Raw genomic sequence first — 6,000 nt, forward strand, 5'->3', positions numbered from 1 at the left:
TGTGAGCAGTGAATATGATGGTGTGACAGAATGGGTGCTATGCCATGAGTAAATCATATGTAGAATCTCAAATTAACTCAATTTGGTACTGATGAAACATAAAACTGCTAATATTGCATAGTATTTGTATTAAGTTACCCAGTTTGAACTTGGAGAAGTGGTGCAGATGCTTTTATGTCATAAAATTCACTAATTGACTTGAAAACAGTGTTTGCAGATAGATTATGTCTATTTCAGGTGGAAAAGCAAGGAAGTCTCATAGGTGAATCTCTATGTATTTTTGTTCAGATTTATAGTCTTTTATTGTATGAGTGTGCCATCTAGAGTTTTAAATCCTCATCAGTCTTGTTTTTATTTTACTTACATCTCTAATAACTTGGTTTCATTCTAAAATTAAAAATAGTGGGCAGATGTACTGTAGACTAAAATTACTTGGACTAAAGAACAGTTCAGCAATCAGAATTCATTCTGTACAGTGGGGTTTTGCCTCATATACCCTTCCTAAATGTAAATCTATGTTTTGTTATGTCTAAATTATGACATTATGTCCAAATGTTTTTTACTGAAAGCAGTACTCTAGATACGATAGCACGAAGAAGCTTGAGTAGGTTGATCTTTTGAGTTTGTAGTACAGTAGAAGATGCATATTTTAAATCTTCAGCGTGATGGAAATGACCACACTGATTTGTAGAAAGCTATTCTTGCTGTTCAGGTGTGGAATTTGCAATAATGAACAGCTCACCTATATTTAATTAGTTATATGATGAATTTGAATCTTTCTCTGTGAAGTTAGTGTGCTGTTTTCAGAGATTTGATGACAAATCTCATCTCATTGCTTAGAACCTCCTTGTTTTCACTAGTACTTAGCATCCTTTTGAAACGGCTTCTTAGCACTCTGATTTGTGCTTGTATTTTGGCATAATTCCCACATAGTTGAGCTTACAAATTGACCTAGCAAATATTTCTGACAAATCTGTATTTACTTCAAAGATAAAGTAAATTACTCTTATGAAAATCCATGGGCAGCCTTTGATACAACTATTGAATTGCAGCAATGGGGGATTCATTTTTTTCTGTACTAAAGTGAGAAAAAAAAAAAAAAAAGGAATTCCTGTGTCTGCAGGGGAAGTAACTGTGTGAAATGCCCAGCAACTTCAGCAAGCAAAGGGTACAGAGGAGAAGCTCTGACAGAACGTAATCTTTTTAAAATTCATTTTCCACTTCTAGTAAATGATTTTATAATCCGTTGCTGACGCTGTCTTGCGTTAGAGAATGTGTTTTCAAAGAATGGGTTACTTAGTTAACAAATGAACTTGATTAAGTTCTGTATTGTACTTTGACAGCAACAAATGCTGCATAAAAAATTACCAAGCATGCCGTCTCCTCTTTCCAAAATAAAAGGCTGTGCTTTCATATTGTCTCAGTTGACAGAAAAAATGTGAGGCCTTTGCAATGCGGAAAGCGCAGCAATGACTTGTGTCTTTATTTTGTGCATCTGTGCTTTAATAACAGGCTTGATGCAGAGGGCTTAGTGTTATCTGTTGAAGTAAAGGTCATCGAAGAGCCAGCAAATCCTCTGATTCTGCCTTTGTAATACAAGTTACTGATGACTTTTTAAGAACCTTTTGTCCAAATGTTATACAATGCATATTCTCTAGTCGCAGAAAGCACATCTTGTTTAGAATATATCCCTAAATCTCTTCAGTTTGGTGCCCAGAATATCTTGCAGTTGCTATTGGAAACTCTGTTATTAGTCAACGGAGGGCTTCCTCTTGGCAGCGTTGTATTTGTGATGGCATCCATGTTTGCTAGTCACTGCATTTACAGTGGAACTTGTATTTCAGCCAGCTTTAGAAGGGAGGGGAAAAGGAAAGCAAATTAAACTTGACTTACTGGCATGAATTTGTTAGCTTCTTGTTACTTGCACACTCATCTTCCAAGAACACCAACTGTAGCTGTAGGCAGGTTTGCAATAATAATTCTTCTTGTAACTCAAGAGCTTCCATGTATTCAGCTGTAAAACCAACGCTCCATTGAAATCTAAAACATACAGATTTCAGTTAGACAGTGCTGTGCAATGTGCCCTTACCCCGAAGCTCAAGGACAGGACAGTTCTCCCACCCTTACTCACTCTTGGTACTGGAGAGGAGAGCATTAGAACAGTTCTTTGATGTTGGGACTTTTTCCTGTAGAAAACTACTACTACTTTAGCAGTGTTTCAAGACCTGTTATTACTCATGTTGTTCAGTGCTTGAATAGAATTGTAGGACTAGCAGTTGTTCAATTACAGGTATTTGAATGTTTGTGGAGAATAAAATACCTGAAATTAATGCTTGATCTTATCTCTCTGATGCTTAGATATCTGTATCTTCTCGATAAGCACCAGCTGGAAGTTGGATTTAACCCAGAAAATAGTTTTCGGAAATAAGTAGACAGTGATCCACCTGCCTCTTCAAAAACATAACTGGTAAAGAGTTGTTTTTCTCGTATTGAATGTGAAATGAAAAACCTTTATCAGTATACTTTGTAGGTAAATTTATTTTGTTGTGTGATGACAAAGTCTTCCCTTCTGTATAAAGTAGGGCAGTTCTCTAAATGCCTGTCTAGGATGCGGAAAGACCAGAAAACAGTGCCAAGGCCTGTTCAGCCCGTATGTCACAGTAGGACTTTCTATGGCAAGTCTGTAAGAGAACGCCATTCATCAGCCCTTGGGATCCCACAGGGGAGCATTCCTGGTGTGCAGGCACCAAGCCCACTGAACAGGGCTGAATGAGACTGGACAGCACAGCCCAGAGTAGGTGGCTGGAGACGCAGCTGGTGAATCTCCACCCAGCAGGGTTGAATCAGCGTGAATCTGCCTGCAGGACTCTGCCCCTGCTGGGGACTATTCTTTGTACTTCCCTTTTTTCCCCCTTGACTTCTGCACAGTAGGACTCTTGCAGGATTCATGCCGATGTGCAACTCTGCTATTTTCACTGGTGCTACGAGCAGAATCCTGAGGGTAGAGGTGGGTCAGTTTGCTGGTTTGATCCTGAATCTGTGAAGATTGTGCTCTTTCTTGACTTAGTGCACCTAGAGGTCAAGCACAGCCTTTTGCCATGGACAGAAAGGGCATCAGACAGCAGACCTGTCCTATTAAACGTCTGCAGTCTGCTCAGTTCCTTGTGGGTGCTTGACAAAGAATGTGTGGATTTTACCATGCTGAACAACGTGCACACGTATAGGATAATCTGTTACTCGTGGTGTCTGTAGTTTAGTTCTTGCGATCACTGGGCTGTCTTTTTTGTGGGAGAAAGTGCATGAAGTGAGAAACTAAGTGAAAACATTGCCAGACAGGAAGCCCTTTATCCAGGGTCACAGGGACGGCTGAAGAGGCACCTTTTCAGATCGTGTGAGTAAGCATAGGTCCAGTAGTCGTCTTCCCTATGGGAAATCACGAAGTATGATGCATTCTTGCATTGCATAAACAATGAGAGGTGTAAGACTGTATTAAGAAAAAAATTAGAAGAAAAAAAAAATATTTCTCCTCAGCTTGATGTATTTTAACCACTTTCAATATGACCTTGTTGATGTTCGGGCTCGTCATGCCATTTGGCTAGCATGGAGTCATCCGCCTCAGGGCTGCCAGTGGAGAAAGACACATTGAGAGTGACTGCTCCCTTGGGAAAGCTATTGATGGGCTTCCATCATAGCAGGTCATGACCTATTTGCATTGGCAACAGAAACACTACTTGCCCATAGACAGTACTTGCTTAAGTAAGACTCCTCTTAGGATTAAGGCCAGTTTTCCCCAAAGAATGAAGGATCTTTTCTCAAATTTATACCTTTTTTTTTTTTTTTTCCTCCCCTCTGTAACAAGCTTTTAGGTTTTGGACATGGTGTTTGGAAGTGAAACTTTAAACCAGGCAGATGTAGTCCTCCAGGGAAGAGACTGCAAAAGTCAACACTGAAGCAGTTTCGAAAAAGTGAGCAGCAAGTAAAATTAGCCATTACTCGTGTTTATTTAGGTAATTGAGCTTGACACAGTGGTGTGTCTGACAAGGTGGTTTGTGTTTTTTGTTCCATTAAATACAGATACAACACTCAAAGCTGTCACTGGCCGTCTGAGACGGTTTGTTTCAGTTTAGGCTTTGGAAATCAGTAAATGTGGATAGATCACGATGTGGGCAGCACGTAAGAAAGCTACCCAGTAGAACAGTATCTCCTTCCCTGGACAGCCATTGCAGTTTGTTTTGTTTCTTAGAATCAAGAATGAAAAACATGAAATAATATTAATAGGCCTATTGGAAGTCAGTAGATGCCGTGTCCTTATAATTCTCTAATCCCTGTTCTTATTCCTTTATGGCTTTTTCTTTGAACAGTTATGGGCAGTTTGGGCATTACTTTTTAGCAAGCTTTATTGTAAGCTGGAAATATATTTGAAGGGTTCAGAGAGAGGATGAAAATTCAGAAAAATAAAGTAAACACCTGGGTCTTGCTGACTGAAATTGAGATGAATTGTATATAAAATGAACACAATTTCTGTTCTGAACATACAGAGAACAGTTAGTGAATTGTAACAATATTGTAATTGTAGCCGTGCCAGGCTTTTTGATCAAAACTTCCCAGAAATGTGATGTCTGTATGGAGCCAGAAACTAATAAGCTTTTAAGTAAACTTTGATTTAGTTAAGTGTAGGCACCGCCCAGACTGAGGAAGGAACCTTTGCTAATACGGATATTTCACTCCTCTTGGGAAGCTCTGATATTCAAGTAATTTTGAGCCTGAGTAGCCATGTGAAAGAACAGGCTACATCTATTATCAGAGTAGTTTCAAGGAACATCAGGGCTTTCCTATACACAAAACATCTACTGAGTGAAGCAGAGATGTAGATGGTGTCACCTGAGAGCAAATCAATGCACAATGCCATCACTTTGGGAGAGAATTGGATGAAGTCTAGCAAGAGATTTATGGCTGTTTTTCTTCAGGCCCCATTTTGTAAAGTCTGGTGGGGAGGGGGCAGGGGGAAGCCCTCTGTGAAGAAAGTTCCTTTAGGTTGGCTGGTATCTGGGTTTCAGCTGTTTAGCTACTGGGTTCCAGGCTGAGAGCACGCAGGCCACCTGCACCAAGGTGGTAGGGCTTGTCACCCCGCTGTAACATCTTCCTCTAGGACAGGAGCAACCTTTTGCATGTTCTTTCAGTGTCCAGTTGTGGTATTCAGTCTTCTGGATGCCTTTATAATATGAACAGTGCTTTTTTAGAAAAATTTCAGCAATTTGCCAGTTCAGAGGGGATCAGTGATCTGAATTATTTTCTCCAGCCCTAGCCAGTATACATACAAATATTTTATTCTATTTTATTATTTTTTTAAATGAGCTCTGAGGCCCTATTTCTGAATTGCTACTTAGACAATGAAGTAAGGGATTGAATTCTTCAAGTCATCAGCTTCCATTTGGCTTTGCTGGCACTTTTTTGATTCCAATTTTTTTTTTTTTTCCAAATCAGACCACATACTCAAGTGCTTAAGTGCTTAGACATGAATTTGATTCTTAAATTTAGGCACCAACTTTTTTTTTTTTTTTAATAAATCTTTCATTTGCAAGACTCTTAAATGGAAGCAGAATGGGTAGGTGTCCAAATGTCCCTGTCTGTGTATTTGTAAGCTATTGAAAAATACGTTTTCATGTATGGCCATCGATGTGTCAAAACGTAGGAAGAAAGCACCAGATGTGATTGGTAATTAATGCAGTAAGAATAACATCCTGAACCAAATTAATTCAAGGACAGCTGCAGAGACTGGAAATGATACAAGTTAGGGAGGTAAAAGATCTACTTGAAATACAGAAGATGTAAAAGGGGCTGTGCTGTGCTGTGGAGCTGCCTGGCCGTTTCTTCACGCTCCTTTCATTCCTGCAGCCTCTTTCCTGTTATATCCCACCAGTTGTATTTTCTGCTGTGGTTCTTTGGAGCAGGGTTTCTGTCCTTACACTGTGGTCATCCATGACATGCACGAGAACTGAG

The sequence above is a fragment of the Netta rufina genome (assembly GCF_964035555.1).
Source record: "Netta rufina genome assembly, chromosome: 2".
In the NCBI taxonomy this organism is placed as follows: domain Eukaryota; kingdom Metazoa; phylum Chordata; class Aves; order Anseriformes; family Anatidae; genus Netta; species Netta rufina.